The sequence below is a fragment of the Schistocerca piceifrons genome, chromosome 3 (assembly GCF_021461385.2).
Source record: "Schistocerca piceifrons isolate TAMUIC-IGC-003096 chromosome 3, iqSchPice1.1, whole genome shotgun sequence".
Taxonomy (NCBI): Eukaryota; Metazoa; Arthropoda; class Insecta; order Orthoptera; family Acrididae; genus Schistocerca; species Schistocerca piceifrons.
In genome coordinates, this window is record NC_060140.1 from 416,996,242 (window position 1) to 417,015,415 (window position 19,174).

The 19,174-nt window shown below is 42.7% G+C and overlaps 1 protein-coding gene and 1 pseudogene across 1 annotated transcript in view; one reads left to right on the plus strand and one right to left on the minus strand.

The window, feature by feature from the left end:
- LOC124788704 (LIM domain only protein 3-like) overlaps positions 1 to 19,174 on the minus strand; it is a 339,539-nt gene that overhangs the window by 192,838 nt on the left and 127,527 nt on the right. The window lies entirely within an intron of this gene.
- Positions 17,815 to 17,932, plus strand: LOC124790629 (annotated as a pseudogene).

Here is a 19,174-nt window from a genome sequence, read left to right on the forward strand (position 1 = left end):
ATCTCAATCAGTACACTACTAATGCTGTACTCGGGCGTTACAGGTTTGTTTTTCCCACTCATCCGAATTAACTTACATTTTTGTACATTTAGAGTAAGCTGCCACTCATCAAGCCAACTACAAATTTTGTCTGAGTCATCTATCATCCTCCAGTCACTCAAGGACGACAACTTCCTGTACACATCATCGGCAACCAACCGCAGATTCCTCCTCACCTTGTGCGTCAGATCATTTATGTATGTATAGAGTAGGAGCGGTCCTATCACACTCCTCTGGGGCACTCATGACGATACCATTGCCTATGATGAACACTCACCGTCGACAACAACATAATGGGCTCTAGTGCTTTAAAAATCGTCGAGCCACTCTCATATTCTGGGACCTATTGCGTATGCTCGTATCCTCTTTAACAGTCTGCTGTGGGGCACAAACAATTTCCGGAAATTTTGGAATATGGATCTGCTTATTTCCCTTCGTCCAAGGTTCGAAGGATGTCTTGAGAGAAATGGGCAAGCAAAGTTTCGCACGAGCGATGCTTTCTATATCTATACTGATTTGTGAACAGAAGCTTTTCCGTCTCAAGAAAATTATTATATTCGAACTGAGAGTATGTCCAAGAATTCTACAGGAAATCGATGTTAAAAATATTGGTTTGTAATTTTGCGGGTCCGATCTTTTACCATTCTTATACAGGGTGTTACAAAAAGGTACGGCCAAACTTTCAGGAAACATTCCTCACACACAAAGAAAGAAAATATTTTATGTGGACATGTGTCCGGAAACGCTTACTTTCCATGTTAGAGCTCATTTTATTACTTCTCTTCAAATCACATTAATCATGGAATGGAAACACAGCAACAGAACGTACCAGCGTGACTTCAAACACTTTGTTACAGGAAATGTTCAAAATGTCCTCCGTTAGCGAGGATACATGCATCCACCCTCCGTCGCACGGAATCCCTGATGCGCTGATGCAGCCCTGGAGAATGGCGTATTGTATCACAGCCGTCCACAATACGAGCACGAAGAGTCTCTACATTTGGTACCGGGGTTGCGTAGACAAGAGCTTTCAAATGCCCCCATAAATGAAAGTCAAGAGGGTTGAGATCAGGAGAGCATGGAGGCCATGGAATTGGTCCGCTTCTACCAATCCATCGGTCACCGAATCTGTTGTTGAGAAGCGTACGAACACTCGACTGAAATGTGCAGGAGCTCCATCGTGCATGAACCACATGCTGTGTCGTACTTGTAAAGGCACATGTTCTAGCAGCACAGATAGAGTATCCCGTATGAAATCATGATAACGTGCTCCATTAAGCGTAGGTTTAAGAACATGGGGCCCAATCAAGACATCACCAACAATGCCTGCCCAAACGTTCACAGAAAATCTGTGTTGATGACGTGATTGCACAATTGCGTGCGGATTGTCGTCAGCCTACAATTTGATCACGTTGGAATGAAGCCACATCCGTAAAGAGAACATTTGCACTGAAATGAGGATTGACACATTGTTGGATGAACTATTCGCAGAAGTGTACCCGTGGAGGCCAATCAGCTGCTGATAGTGCCTGCACACGCTGTACATGGTACGGAAACAACTGGTTCTCCCGTAGCACTCTCCATACAGTGACGTGGTCAACGTTACCTTGTACGGCAGCAACTTCTCTGACGCTGACATTAGGGTTATCGTCAACTGCACGAAGAATTGCCTCGTCCATTGCAGGTGTCCTCGTCGTTCTGGGTCTTCCCCAGTCGCGAGTCATAGGCTGGAATGTTCCGTGCTCCCTAAGACGCCGATCAATTGCTTCGAACGTCTTCCTGTAGGGATACCTTCGCTCTGGAAATCTGTCTCGATACAAACTTACCGCGCCACGGCTATTGCCACGTGCTAATCCATACATCAAATGGGCATCTTCCACCTCCGCATTTGTAAACATTGCACTGACTGCAAAACCAAGTTCGTGATGAACACTAACCTGTTGATGCTACGTACTGATGTGCTTGATGCTAGTACTGTAGAGCAAAGAGTCGCATGTCAACACAAGCACCGAAGTCAACATTACCTTCCTTCATTTGGGCCAACTGGCGGTGAATCGAGGAAGTACAGTACATACTGACGAAACTAAAATGAGCTCTAACATGGAAATTAAGCGTTTCCGGACACATGTCCAGATAACATCTTTTCTTTATTTGTGTGTGAGGAATGTTTCCTGAAAGTTTGGCCGTACCTTTTTGTAACACCCTGTATACAGGAATCACCTGCACTTTTTTTCCAGTTGCTGTGGATTTTTCACTGGGCGAAAGATTCGCGATAAACGAAAGCTAAGTAAGAAGCCGATGCCGTACCCTCTATAAAACGAATTTGCTTCATCTCTTTCAGTTGCTCCTCTACGCCAGGGATGCCTACTACTATGTTCACCATACGGGAGTTTATATGACGGTATCTTTGTACGATCTTCCCGAGGGAATGTTTTGTTAAATGTGAGATTTAACACTTCTGTTGCTACACCAGACTGGTCAACGAGTGACTGAAAAGAAGCCTTCGATCCGAGTGGCAGTTTTAAATAGGACCAGAACTACCTCGAGTTCTCAGCAAGATCTTTTCCTAAGTTACGACGGTGTTAGTTGTATGCTTCGCGCGTAGATATCTCTACAGACGCACGAATTTCTATTTACTTTGTTCTGTCGTCATTTGCTGTTCTTTTTTGATCCGGGAGTGCAACAATCTCCGTTTCCTCGGCAGTTTCCGAATTTTGTTATTAAATTAATGTGGACCTTTTCCGTCCTTAATCCACTTACTAGGCACATATTTCTCCAGAGCGCGATTTACAATCCGTTTATGTTTGCTCGTTATTCATCTATGTCCGTCATATTGGAACTAAATGATGTCTATTCATTGTCTTTGTGGGATGATTATCTGCTCTTTCTAGCAAAAATAGTCTCCTGGTTACTGATGGATTTGTTAACTTTAGGAACCATCGTCGCTACGATGACTTCAGGATCACTAATTCCTGTCTCTATACTGACACCGTAGATAAATCAAGTCGTATTTGAAGCAATGAGTGTGGGGTGTCGAACTAGCTGCTCAAGACCGTTATAGGATACCTTGATCAAAAATTCTTTACAAGATTGCTTGTCCGTACCACCTGCAACATTCATAGACGTACCAGTCTATATAGGTGCGTTTAAGTCTGCTTTAACTAATGGACATGATCTGGGTACTCCCGCGCTACTGATCGTAGGCTTCCTTTGATTTTAAAACTGTCACGGTGGAATCGGATGGCCGGTAAAAACATTCGATAATTAACTCGAGTTCACCTATACCTGTAACAAGCGTCCACATTACAGATACCCTACAAATACCGTAAACAAACACGAACAGAGCAATCCAATTGTTACTCCTACAATTTCGAATCCTGGCATGATGTCAGGCCCGTACCAACATAGCACCACAATCATGCACATGTACACACCACATCCTCTTGGTACGTAATTATAACAGACTCCCTCTACTTAACAGTTAAAGCTGTCCTGAAGTTTACCACTCCTACCAGATGTAATCCACTCACTATGCTCCACGTCATGTCTACCTTTTCTCGTCTTAATTCCCCCCCCCCCCCCCTCATTCCTTCCTCCTCATAACCATGTCTGGACTGCATCTTGGTAACCAGATATTTCCTCACCCTTCCACATTACACCCATTCCTACATATCAATGCCTCACACCTTACGTCACCGGAACCACTCGACTTCTCCTATCCCTAAATTACGCCCCCCCCCCCCCTCCCCAGTGCAGGTTCATTCCCGTTTTAGTGCAGTCCACTGCTTCATCAACGTGTACTCTCACGTACTCTCATGATTTCAACAACTTAAAGAAATACGTAAATATTAATATCTGAAAACTATTATTGCTAACAAAAAAATATTTTGGCTGAAGGGATGTTGCACGACTATCAGCCTACCCATGCCTGTGAGGGGCGAAGGAATGAATGTACCAATTGATTTCTTCATGAACAAGTTTCCCTCGAATATTAAAATCTTAGAACCGATGAAACAGTGAGTGCACTCTCAGAGATATCTGCAGTCTAGGAAGGCAAGCTTACTCTAATGACGTTCGTTTTACAGAGGTGTGAATTATTTTACAAGGAAATATATTAAACAATTCCTCCGATGCATATACAGTTCGCCGACTGTTTCCGAACAATCATTCATTGTTCTGCGATTCCAGCTTGAACAGAACTACTCTGGTAAACGTTAGGCTGATGTCCTGCCCTGTCACAATGACATGACTGGAATCTTCTTAACATATTTGCATAAACTCACTATGAAAGCTCATAAATGTTAAGAGCTAAGGTGTAGCGTGAGGAAAGGCACCCAGCTAATCAAACATCTGTCAGTGTCTATGTCGCCAAAGAGTTACATAAAACTGTGATTAATGACGGAGCTTGTTCGTATTTGCCATGTTACTGGCAGAGAACATCAGCGAGCAATTTAACTACAAAGTTTAATTCAGTCAAATTCTTATACAAATTCTTAAATGGCTTAGTCGGTCTCGATTGATTTGTCATCTTCAATAACCAGTAAGTACGTCTTGGCCTATGACTGCATCATCAGAACATGGGAACAGTCAACACTTATGTGAGGCTCCTTCTAGGAGAGACTGGTGAAACTGTATTAATTTATAAAATGTAGAGTAATATACCCTTAATTAACAGGAATTGTAATTATGATACATAAATTCGAATATGAAACAGGTGGAGTTTCATTTTAGTTTGAATTTTCTCTCAATCAAATAACGTAATTTTCCTCTTGCTGTGCTCTATATACGTGAAAAATCGAAGTGGTAGAACAATTCAGAATCAACAGCAAACTGTTTGACGTCCCGTCAATGATTAGGTGAGTCGACTTTCAACTTCGAGAAAGGCAAACGAAAGCGGCCGCTTATAAGACCATTCACTACGCTGTACAAATGAATCTTCAGATTCATTCATTTCTGTACCTCAACGACAACAATCTTTGCACGCTTTTACTTATACGTGACTTAAGGTGAAAGAGCAAATCATGAGAAAATTAAGAAATGTGTAATCAATTATCAATATGTAACCTGTACATCACATTCATTTTTGTGCGTGGAGTTGACGATACTTACAAAGCAACACACCACCAATCACTGGTGCTACCCTTTATTTCCTTGGTGTGTACTATAGTGTGTGTGTGTGTGTGTGCGGTAGTATCTGTTGTGGCTGTATAGATACATATGCAGTATCTGCCAGCACATAGTGGTAGTCACCAGAACATCTTCTGCCTCTTTCGAATAAATGCAGCGTGGTAATAACGAGGACCTCTCTCTATTTTCGCATCAATATATTTTTCAAGGCAAAAATTATAGGTTATTCTATAATATTCTAGAGATTTTATGAATTTTTCGAATGTTAACGAATATTTTCGAATATTCGTGAATGTTCTACAATACAAATGGGAAACAGCACTGAAAAAATGGTCTGATACGATGACATGTGCAACGTAGTAATGACAGAGGAAAAGCTAATCGAAAAAGTGTATCCAGTTGTACAGAGCGACTACGTAAATAAAGAATTGTTGTGTGAGAGAACAGTTTTAGCAACAAAAACGACAGTTCAACAAAAAAATCTGCGAATACAGAATATTATACTAGAGGAAGAAAAATTATTGAAATCGATTGATACAATGATGACCCAAGACGAAATCGTGAACTTTACAATGGAATTCTTACATGGGCTCTATGTTCCCTATGTGTTCTAAACGTCATCATAGAAATGGGAATACTAATCGGAAAAGAAAAAGGCCTGTTATTTATAGCACGAATTCTATTCATTTCAACCAACATGCGGTTCCCCTCTAATAGACATCGTTTATGGTAAGATTAGCTACAGAAGGAAAGCTACGTAACACATGTAGTTACCTGCGTGAAAATCACTATTCCTTCAAGTTTACTCTGCAACACTGAAAGGTCTGCCATTGTGCTTTATTGAAATGTAAAGCACAATGGCAAACATTCCATTGTTGCAGAGTGAACTTAAAAAAGAATCGTGGTTCTTACACGGATAACTATAGGTAGCGTTTTCGATTACTACAAAATATATTCGACTTTCCACCAGAAAGCAAAACAAAAAATGCAGTTTGCAACACACACTGACGGAAAGAAATCATAATGCAAAAAAATTATTAATGTGGAGTAGGTTACATAATTAAGTGATTAACATTGCAGTATCACATGTTATGGTAAGCTAGAGATATGCCATTGCACATGTGAACTGCTGGTACATTAATAAGTGGTACAACCGCCAGGATGTTGAAGGCTGTTGTACAGATGCCAAGTGTCAGTTTGTGGGATGGACTTCGATGCTTGTTGCAATTGGACAGTCAATAAACGGAAGGTTAATGCTGTTTGCGGATGACGCTGGAGTTGCCGTCCGATGACGTCGCACATGTGTTCGGTTGTAGACGAATCTATGATCGAACAGGCCAAGAAAACGTATCGACACTCTGTAGAGTATGGTGGGTTACAACAGTGGTATGCGAAAGAGCGTTACCGGGTTGGAAAACACCCCCTGATGTTCAGTTCATGATTGACAGCACAGCAGGCCGAATCACCAGACTGACGTATAAAGTTTTAGTCAGGGTGTTTGGGATAGCCAAGATGTCACGTGAAATTTCACCCCGGGCCATAGCTCCAGGTGTAGGTCCGGTGTGTCAAGCTCACAGACAGCTTGGTTTTAGGAGCACATCTGGCCCGCTTCTAACCATCACATGACAATAGCTGGCACCAAGGCAGAACAAGCTTTCATCAGTCTCGCTTGACACCACTGATGCCGCAGATAGCAGTGGGTAGGGGTTAATGGAATGCAAGCTACAGGACGCCTCGCTTGGAGCTGTCCTTGAAGTAACCGATTTGTAACAGACCGTTGTGTCACTGTGGTGCCAACTGCTGCTCGAAATGCTGGTGCAGATGCAGTACGATGCGCCACAGCCACAGGCCGAACACGATCTTCCCTCTCGGTAGTGCCACGTGGTCGTCCGCAGTCCTGTGTGTTTGCGTCCGTACATTATCATGACCACCGCTGCCATTAATTATGTACTGTGGCTACATTGCTGTCAAGTCTTTCTGCAATATCACAGAAGGAACATCCAGCTTCTCTTAGCCATATTACACAACCTCGTTCAAATTCAGTGACGTGTTCATACTGGTGTCTTTGTCGTCTTAAAAGCATTGTTGACTAACATCAACTCACCACGTCCAGTCTGAAAGGCAGCTAACGCTCAAGACCGTTACAGCAGGTATTTAATGCAAACCTGATTTGCATCCTCATGATGGCTCTACTAGCGACGCTCTTACGCGACTGGCGCGAAATCTGAAGACATCATCTTTCAGATGTGGAAACACGCCTACCAACTTCACGTCGCATGTCTCCTTGGTATTGCGATTTTTTCCGTCAGTGCAGCTTGGGTAATTTAGATGTTGTGCGAGTGAGGTGGTTAACTGCACATTTTTTTCCAATTCGGAAAACGAAAGGGGAAAAAAGACCATGTGAAGCGAGTCTTTCAGTAGTTCAGTATATTATATTTCTCACCGATTACAGATAAACGGCCATGTTTCCATGCTGATGAAGCCGTGTTGCTAACTATTATTTACACATATGAGAAAACACTGAGCAACAATCATCATTCTATAATTTTCACTGTAGATTTTTGTCGTTGTTTGTATCATCGCATCTTTAAATCTTTAGCCGAATTAGTGTCCTGTAAAAGGATAGCAGAGAGAGAGGATATGAGAAGTTTTCACTAGTAGTAGAGGCCCGACGTACAGTGCTGATACATATAACAATTCCTTTTCACGTAATTAATCAACAAATACATGTGTAACAAAAGTGTAGCACTAGCAATTTGCTGTCATTATGTAGCACATGCTTTATTTTGTGGAAACGTTCAAGATAGGCATCTGTTACTTTGCGGCTTTTATTACTTAATAATGTAACAAAATATTTCAATCGAATATGCTTCCGCGTTAAAATTGTACGTCGGACTGACTCTTAGCAAGAGCGTACAACACCGTTCTGGAAGTTATTTCTACTTGAGCTAGAGGAATATACCGATAATGCGCCCCAAGGAATAATTTCGTAATATACAGTACTATACAGTTTTGTGCTATTATGGTTCAACGCTAAATGTTGTAGGTAATATTCACGGTATAGGTTACAATGGACTACGAGAGGTAGCGGTAAATTTTCAGCTATCGTCTCGAAGCGTGGTTCACTGAGGAAATGTAGATGGGCTGCGACTTTCTGTTTTGGCCCCTCCTACAGCATGCTATGCTATTGCGGCTCCTGGATTTCAGTGCGTAAGAGCATTGCAGACATGTACTTGAAAACTGAAATGCGTCAGAAAGCTAAGAGCTTACAATAGTAAGGTTTTAGGCCACAAAAAAATTAACACTTCGTCCAATAACGGGAAATTTAGTTTTAAAAAATTCTCGAAACTGATATATATCTCTTTTAACACGTCATATCCGACAAACACTAGAAAACGCAAGAGGATTACCAATAAGCCATTAATATTTGAAACTTAAGCAATTTGCCGTTAAGTTTTGCAATGTTGACATTATGTAGACCTTCTGTCTCAAAGAAATTCAATGAGGCACAGTACGTATTCAAGCCTTACTAAAACAGAGAGAAAATTTCTGTTGACAAATGTTCCGAAGAAAACTACATTAATCTTTATTAAACATTTAGTCAATACATCAACTAACAACTATAAACCCAGAAATCAAAGCAACCAATGCGCAGTTACAGAATAATGTGAAAAATAGGCTTTATATAAATGAGAGAAATATTACATTAACTCTAAGTAGACCCCAATTGACTCAGGCTAGTTCTGTAAAAGAATCTATAAATAATATTTGAACACAACGCCCATAAGCAGTAAAATTAAGATTGGGTACAAAAAAATATTAGACGCGGCCAGCTCAAATATATTTATGAAATTACAAACCGGGCTCAAATCTGATAAGACAGGAGTAACTATAACATAGACAGTCGGAAGCTTTTAGCAACATAAAGTATTTAAGCTAGACTGTTAAACTCTTCAAATAAAATCGGGATTAACTCAAACTTAAAAACATACCATACAAAGAACACTGTGGCGCAGCGTAAACTGTTCAAACAGTCTACACACAAAGCTGCTCACCAAGTAAGTTCAACAAGCGCCGATGACTACGACTCACAAAACCCGGTTTGCGCATGAGTATTGTAGCCACGAATAGCTGATTAGGTTTCACCAAATCGGAGCAACGTGCGTCTCGCGCTTGTAAGATGACAGAACAGCGGCACACTCGCTCAAAATGATATTCAGTTGCGGCAGTTGCTTATAATGTCTATGTCGCACATGGCTGCTATCACTCCCTGGATGGCCATCCTCCAGGTAAACGACTGAGGGTGAGCTCACGTGCATCGCCAGTAAGTCGGCGCGGTAGAGAGAGTTCACGCCCTCTGGCGGAATGTCAAGAATGCTCTTGCGTAGCTACACAGGCAAAGAGATAGCATCGCGCTTTCGATACAGTATCGGAGAATCTCAACTGGCGCAAACGAACAAAATATTAATTATGTAACTTTATGTTTTTGAGGTAATGACTAAAACCTTATAGTTGCCCTCATACCGGTGCCTAGAAAGTTTCCCTTATTTGTCCTCAGCCTATTGCTCTGAGCCTAAGGCCTTGCCGCAGTGGTAACACAGTTTCCCGTCAGATTACCGAAGTTAAGCGCTGTCGGGTTGGGATAGCACTTGGATGGGTGACCATCCGGTTTGCCGATCGCTGTTGGCAAGCGGGTTGCACTCAGTCCTTGTGAGGCAAGCTGAGGAGCTACTTGATTGAGACGTAGCGGCTCTGGTCTCGTAAACTGACAAACGGCCGGGAGGGCGATGTGCTGACCTCATGCCCCTCCATATCTGCATTCAGTGACGCCCGTGGGCTGAGGATGACAATGCGGCCAGTCGGTATCGTTAGGCCTTCCAAGGCCTGTTCGGACGGAGTTTAATTCAGTTTAGTTCTATTGCTGTGAGCTTTTATCTGTGTCGTGTGGATGAGTGTGCAGTGTGCTTGTTTGTTTTTATGGTTTTGTTGATTATGAGGGGGAGGAGGGGGAGGGGGAGGTGGCTGGAGACGGAGATACTCGATGCTAGCGTACAGATGGGTCCTGTCACATAGCAAGAAGGACGCTACAAGCCTTCTGACAGATGGACCAGTGTTATTCGATACTCCTCCTACTGAACATCAAACAATGCAGTGTCTGCTGATAGGACACATTACGGTATTACTTAGTACATCTTAGCCAGGCAGATAGCTATAATAGAAACTTCTGACATGCGCCTGGAAATGGGTCGAGAGTCACCAAACAACCATGTGATAATGACTTCAGTTGCAGAGTTGGGTAGGAGCGACCGGGCCACATTTACGCAGATTTATTTTCCGATTTATAAAATTTGTTTGGTTAGATTTATAGTGTTTAAAATTATTTAGTCATATAACAGTAATGATGTATGTGTCTTTTAACTCAACCTTACGTTTAAAAGAGCAAAATGACATTATATAGGCTCAAGTCGAGTTCTTACGCATATCACAGAACACGGTGAATAAAAAAAATACACTACTAAATTTTTCAAAATGCGTTTTATTGGCAATAAACAAAATAACAGGCTTGCTTACACTAATTAACATAATAAAATACAACTATTTTACTGACAATATGCAAATTTACTGGCTAACTTCCACCTATTAGCATAATATGATATACATAGATCTCTGAATGTTAATTAAAGATCCAGTCGTCATCAGTGTCAGAGTCTCTATTTTTGTACACGAAAAATAATTCCTGTGACATAATTGTATGAGCCTGCATTTCACATCTACTGCATTAGATCCATTCTTTATTTCTATTTGGTTGGTTATATCGTTTCAAGCAGTAAATACGAAGGCAGTTTTCATCCTCATCAGGCTACTGCATGTTATAAGAGAAAGGAAGAAGAACTGTGTGGAACGTTTGTTGAGGCGAGAGCGCTTGCTACCTGACGCTTTACTACGATTAATTTGTGATAGAGGTTGAGACTAGGCGGTAGTTTGAAGTGTTCTGATGCACACCCGCCGGTCGATTCACAGCAAAGGAAGTCAGACGGCGTTCAGAATAAAGACACTTCGACTGTCACACTTTTATCAGTAAATTGTTCAAGTATTCGCAGTAAAGTTCCCGAATTTACTGCTCTCCAGGAAAGTTCTCGCCCTCAAAAAAATGGCTCTGAGCACTATGCGACTTAACTTCTGAGGTCATCAGTCGCCTAGAACTTAGAACTAATTAAACCTAACTAACCTAAGGACATCACACACATCCATGGCCGAGGTAGGATTCGAACCTGCGACCGTAGCGGTCGCTCGGTTCCAGACTGTAGCGCCTAGAACCGCACGACCACTCCTGCCGGCTCTCGTCCTCAGATTATTCTTGCGACTGAGAGCAGGCTGAAACCCAAAGTGGAAAGCTCTGAGATATTTAGAGAGTCGTGCGACGTATATCGCAAAGACAAATCAGAGCCCATACAAGGAGGAGCGTTCATTGCAGTTGACAAAAATATTGTCTATATTGAGATCGAAGTTGAGTATGACAATGAAGTCATGTGGTCACGTATAACAGTTCTAGGTGAAACTAAGTTAATTGTTGGATGTTTTTACCGGCCACTCGATTCCGCTGTGACAGTTCTAGAATGATTCAATGAAAGTCTAGGGTCAATAGCGCGTAAATATATAGATCATGCAGTACTAGTTGGAGACGACTTTAACCTGCCGAGTATAGACTGGGATGTCGATGGATTCATTGCGGGGGATACAGACACAGTCATGCGAAATACTTTTGAACACGTTTTCTGAAAATTATCTCGAGCAGCTAGCTCGGCAGCCTACACGCAATGGAATTATCTTAGACCTCGTAGCTACAAATAGGCCGGATCTTTTCGACAATGTCAGTATAGAAACAGGGATTAGCAATTATTATTTAAATATAGCAACTATGATTACAAAAGTAAATAACTCAGCCAAGAAGGCTAGGAGAGCAGATATTGATGATAACAATTGTGTGTGAAATCTTATGGGACTTAACTGCTAAGGTCATCAGTCCCTAAGCTTACAAACTACATAACCTAAATTATCCTAAGGACAAACACACACACACACCCATGCCCGAGGGAGGACTCGAACCTCCGCCGGGACCAGCCGCACAGTCCACGACTGCAGCGCCTGAGACCGTTCGGCTAATCCCGCGCGGCGAGCAGTTATTAACATCTTACTTAGACAGTGAATAGGCATCACTTAGTTCCAGTCCGATGGATATAGAGGAAAGTAGTTTCAAAAGAGGACGTACAAATGATGACAAGCGAAGGTTACCCGGTACCAGACATTCGTGCGTATGTGAAAACACCTAAGCGCGAAGCATACAACAACTACCAAGATGAATGGTGTGATGAATGGCAGTTAGTCATAAAGTGAAAAAATGTAAGTCAATGCGGGTGAGTAGGAAGAAGAAACGTGACATGTTCGGATTCAGTATTAGTAGTGTCCTGCTTGACACAGTCACAGCGTTTAAATATCTGGGCGTAACGTTGCGAAGCGATACGAGGTGGAACGAGCATGTGAAAACTGTGGCAGGGAAGCAAGTGGTCCACTTCGGTTTACTGTGAGAATTTTAGGAAAGAGTGATTCAACTGTAAAGGAGACCGCATACAGGACGCTCATGCGACTTGTTCTTGAGTACAGCTCGAGTGTTTGGCATCCGTACCGGGTCGGACTGAAGGAAAACGTCAAAGTAATTCAGAGGCGGGCTGCTAGATTTCTTATCAGTAGATTTGAACTACACGAAAGTGTTACGGAGATGCTTCGGGAACTCAAATGTAAATCCCTGGAGGGAATGCGACGATATTTTCGAGAAACACTATTGAGAAAATTTAGAGTACCGGTGTGACTCGGGCCTACCGTCGGGTAGACCGTTCACCGTGTGCAAGTCTTTCGATTTGACGCCACTTCGGCGACTTGCGCGTCGATAGGGATGAAATGATTATGAATAGGACAACACAACACCCAGTCCCTGAGCGGAGAAAATCTCCGACCTAGCCGGCAATCAAACTCGGGCGCTTAGGACTGACATTCTGTCGCGCTGACCATTCAGCTACCGGGGGCGGACTAGAGTACCGGTATTTGAAGCTGACTGCCGAACGATTCTACTGCCGCCAACATACATCGCGCGTAAGGACCACGAAGATAAAGATACGAGAGTCAAAAAAAATGGGTTAAACGGTTCTGAGCACTATGGGGCTTAACTTCTGAGGTCATCAGTCCCATAGAACGTAGAACTACTTAAACCTAACTAACCTAAGGACATCACACACATCCATGCCCGAGGCAGGATTCGAACCTGCGACCGTAGCAGTCGCGCGGTTCCAGACTGTAGTGCCTAGAACCGCTCGGCCACCCTGGCTGGCAAAGATACGAGAAATTAGGGCTCATACGGAGGCGTAGAGACAGTCGTTTTTCTCTCTATTTGCTGTGGAACAGGAGGGGAAATCACAAATAATGGTACAGGGTGACCTCCTCCACGCACTGTACGGTGTTTTGCGCAATATCTCTGTAGATGTAGGTGTAGAGGAAGGATGAGATACAAGAGCCGGCCGCGGTAGCCGAGCGGCTCTAGGCGCTTCAGTCCGGAACCGCTTGACCGCTACGGTGGCAGGTTCGAATCCTGCCTCGGGCATGGATGTGTGTGATATCGTTAGGTTAGTTAGGTTTAAGTAGTTCTAAGGCCTAGAGGACTGAAGACTCCGATGTAAAGTCCCATAGTGCTCAGAGACATTTGAACCATTTGAGACACAAGATGATAGACGAAATAAAGGAAAGCAGAAACTACGCGGACCTGAAGAGGATGGCAGAAGACAGAAGAGCATCGAGGGTTATCTTGTGAAAACCAGCCCTTGCGCAGAACACTAATGATATCGTCGTAAGTAGGCCTATCCATATTTTTCCTTATTCTTACTTTTAGCAACTTCTTACCCTTATCGGTTTTTGCTTTCATAGAATTAATTCCTTCTGTTTGAGATTCATTATGTTCAGATTTTAGCAATTTCTCCGTTTTATTTTCTTGTACCTTAATTTTTTTTAAAAATTACGTCTCCAACTGCTGTCATCTTAAAGTTTCCTTGACTGGGTATCAAATAGAATAGCAGGCAAAATAGTATGTAAATGTGTCCCTGTGTGAAATCGAATTAGTCTCGAAAATACAATTGTAACTTCCAGGCTTTCAAATTATACAAATATACCATGTAAAGCAGAATTATCTCCTGCAAAGGGACGTAGATTTATCTATTCTCAGTTCTAAAATGTATGCTCCCTGGGAACTTTGATGTCTGAGTACCAAAATTTACTCTCTTTATATAAAAACACAAGAAAACAGAAGTATGTTCTTCGCACTAAGACGTTCACTCATCTGGTACTGTGAAGTTTGTGAAAGCCCTCAGTAGATGGCAGTATAGTACTAATCCTGGGCGTCAGTAACGGTCTAGCAAGTATCGTTCCCGAGAACGCAAATGGGTCCCGTGTATAAACGTGGCTTGGTCTCTCCCCCCCCCCCCCCCCACCCCCCCCCCCCACCCCACCTATGCAGCGTGCTGCATATGCGTTGTTCAAATTTTCATATAAATTACCAATTTTGCGTTATCAGACACTGAATTATAGATAGTGAATAATAATAACACCTTAAATATATTCCTTTAGCACATTTTCAACGATTTAGTACTGGTGTTACTGTTATACATTAAGGAGAGTTTGTTCATTTTGCTATGGACAAAGCAATATAAATCATTCACAATGCCGACACAATCTACAGTTCAACTTTTAGTGGTGAGAGGGAAGCTCAGGCGTGTTTCCGATATAATTCAGCCCACACTGCGTCCGTACGGTTCTCTCGTAATTCTGAATGGTCCTGATAGGACAATTAGCGACTGGTGTCAGACCACATTTGTTAGCTGTTCATTACGCCGTACCGTACATTACGTTAATGAAATATTGAGTCAGAATTTTACTAAGTGCACTTATTAAAGTTTCTGTTGCTTTTCGACGATACCTCACAGTACTCGTGACATCTCATGATGTTCATTAGAACAGGGAACCACTGCCCCATGTCGTTGCGAACTTTTTTACAACCCGCAAAACGGAACGCCCAGGGCAACACTGCACTGTATTGTGGATGTGCAGTCTACTCTGCAGCTAAGGTTAAAGCGAACCGCATCCGAAGCACAACCTGTTGCTTACCCGCACCTCACTCGCTGCGCACTTCAATTCCACGGTGGTCTGAGAAGCCAGAGTTCCATAAACAGGAAGGTCGGTTAAAGCTTAGATTCAGGGCGACGCACAAGCCATTAGAGACTCTCACAGGCTGTTACTGAACTAGGACGGAGAAGGAAATAGAGATGAACCCTACGTCGGGTTGAAACCGGTTGGCGGTATTATAAAAATAATAAATGCGATTATGACTGTTCTTGAATTATTGATTGATCATACTAATCGCTGCTTCTCTCCACAACCATGTTGTCCAAAAATCTTTTGAAAGGAATCATCCAGCCCTGATGTGAAGCAGCTTTCTTCACGGAAAATCTAAGGCTGGATAGTCAGACAGCAAATCACGCACTTTTCAGATGTCTTAGCTAATGATTTACGTGGCTCGGTGCTGGCATACAAAACTTCTCTGGAAAGAAATTTTAGCACACACAGGAATTCATGTAATTCCCTACGAAACAGATGGCACTGAAATTTGGGACTAAATAACCCGTAATAGCCATCGTGTCTTCAACTGGTATCATAGGTGTTGCATTGTGTGATCACCTAAGCAATCTAAGCAAACTTCTGAGGTAATCAGTCCCCTAGAACTTAGAACTACTTAAACCAACTAACCAAAGGACATCACACACATCCATGCCCGAGGCAGGATTCGAACCTGCGACTTAGCGGTCGCGCGGTTCCAGACTGTAGCGCCTAGAACCGCTCGGTCACTCCGGCCGGCCAAAAGCTAATGATCTCACCGGAAACAAATAAATTAACTACATTAAGAATAATAGAGTGTAGACCTTCACAGGCCTCGGTGACACCAATAATTCGCATATATGGGCATGATTAAGTTCTGTTTATAACGAATATCTGTGTACAGCCGTTTCTGTGACAAAAACATAAACAGAACGCCGATACTGAGTGAACGTTTTACCTTACAGATCAATGAGACTTAAACCGAGCAATTTGCTGCTATTCCTGAATGTCTAGAACGGCAACGAGTCCCTGTTGTAGCACGAAGTACGTAACAAATCTCACTGTGAAACACAGTGTCGGTAATGTTAGGCTAGTAATTCAAAAATCGTCATTAAGCAATCGACGGAAAAAAGACCGATTTGTCCAGCAGCTTGATGTGGGCTAAGGGCCTGTTGCCACGCAATTAACATATCCGCATGGCACGATAGAGCGTCCTGCAACTTAGGTCATACATTTAGAAAGTATTCCGGAGGTGAGCGGTGAGCAGGAAATTGCGAACAGTTGTTAGACGTAATTGTGGTTCAGCTGATCAGACTACACGTTTCCTGATAGAAATACTTTTCTTTCCATTATTGACTGTGAGTACATACTCAAGGATGTAGAAACTGTTATTAAAAGAAAAATTACGTAATACGTATTTACAATGGAAGAAATATGCTTGAGTTCCTTCAGTATATCCTCAGGAAAATGACGCTCAAATAGGTGGAATGAATAATTAACTCAAGATATATTTTTACTTAAATGTTTATACCAAACTATCACAAACCTGTAACTATAAATACACTGAACTCCAGATGACTATTTCACACTACTTACTCAGACTGCATTACTCTGCACTGACAATGTTACACTCATGTTATGTGATGTTATTAAAATGTACAGTTCAATTGATTCAACAAGAAATCGTCACTGGAATAGGTGTTGGGCACCAATGAACTTTACAGGCTTCTTTTAAGTCATACTCTGTTAACAGCTAAAATTTTATGCCTGCAGTGTTTGTCCTATAAGTGCCATCTTTGTCAGACTAGACCTCCAAGTATGTAAATGCTTGTGTGAATGAATTACACTCTTCGCTTGTCTCCGACCAATGGTGCGGGATGACGCAGAATGTTGCATGGAGTCCATTACTTGTTCTCGGATGGCAGGGGCAGATGCGAAATTATTACAGTGTGCCTGTTGCACAATATGGCGATCCTCCCTTGTGGTGGTCAGGCGCAATCGATCGGAACTTTGGTGACACGTATGCCAACCCTCACATTAGCATGCAGTTCAACACTGAGACACTGTCACATCCAAATGTCCCACAAATCAGGATATTGCATGATTCGGCCTCGGCCAAACGCAGGCCCAAAATGAGTCTCTATCAAATGAGATCAGGTGCTGATAACTCTGTCTCACACGGGTTCGCGGCGTCTTCATGTCTCTCACTGTACTCACACAGCGCACGACGCTGTTAATGCCCTTTATATACCCTACTGGGCTTAGTAACAACACTAATCACGAACAACACTCATGTACTCTTGTAGCCGTTTACATGTCACAGAGAATAGCATCTCTAATTCTCTACATATGCGCCGATGGTGTGTATGTGTACGAAGTCAAAGTGATATCCGATAATGTCTTCTGGGTGTTTCACCCACTGTTGGCAATTTTTGTTGTCCTTAAATTATAATAGGCAACGGCCTTGCCGCAGTGGGCGCACCGGTTCCCGTGAGATCACCGAAGTTAAGCGCTGTCGGGCGTGGTCAGCACTTGGATGGGTGACTATCCGGGCTGCCATGCGCTGTTGCCATTTTTCGGGGTACACTCAGCCTCGTGGTGCCAATTGAGGAGCTACTCGACCGAATAGTAGCGGCTTCGGTCAAGAATACCATCATAACGACCGGGAGAGGGGTGTGCTGACCACACGCCCCTCCTATCCGCATACTCTTCTGAGGATGACACGGCGGTCGGATGGTCCCGATGGGCCACTTGTGGCCTGAAGACGGAGTGCCTTTATTTTTTAATTATAATACCATAACATCTCCAATATCCTTGTAAAAGTGATCTACGACTGAATAAACTACTACAACTACTACTTCTACGAATCTTGCAGGACGGCCTTTGAGAGGTTTTTACATCTGCTTGACATCGTGACCTCCACGTGAAGGATGAAGCGTTTCGCATAAGGAAGTATTTTCATGAGATTGTTTCTACTAGTAAGACAAGTGATGTACGAGGGTAGTTTGAGAACTTCTCGGAACGGAATAGAAAAAAGTACTTACATCAATGAAACTTATTTTATATTTCAATAAAGTCTCCTTACAGATTAATGCACTTGGTCCCACCTCGAAAATGAATTTCTTCCAGGCCTGCAAAATAGATGTCAACTCCGGTTATCAGTTCTTCATCTGAACTGAATCTTCGTCCACCAAGAAAAATTTTCAGTTCTGGGAAAAGGTGGAAATCTGACGGAGCCATATCAGATGAATAAGCCGGGTGTGGCAGCAATTCATACCTTAGTTCGTGTAATTTTGGCACGGCTACTGCACATGTGTGCGGGCGCGCATTGTCTTGATGGAAGATGACTTTCTTCCTTGCTAAACCTGGCCTCTTTCGCGTATCTTTTGTTGCAATTTGTCCAGGAGGTTAGCACAGTATTCTCAAGTAATTGTTTGCCCAGTGGGGAGATATCTACGAACAGAATCCCCTTCCCATCCCAGAACACTGATGCCATGACCTTTCCTGCAGAAGGAATTGTCTTTGCTTCCTTTGATGGCGGAGACTCAACATATTTCCACTGCTTGGCCTGTTGTTTTGTCTCCGGGACCCAAGTTTCATCTGTGATCACAAACCGGTGCAAAATATCTTGTTCATTTCTCCTTAAACGGGCCAAAAACTGTTCCGATAGGTCCATTCTCATACGTTTTTGATCCATTGTCAAGAGTCGCGGCAGCCATCTTGCAGATAATTTTTTTTATTTCTAATTCCTTAGTTAAAGTGTGATATACCCTTTCAGATGACATCTGGCAGGCGTGAGCAACTTCACGGACTT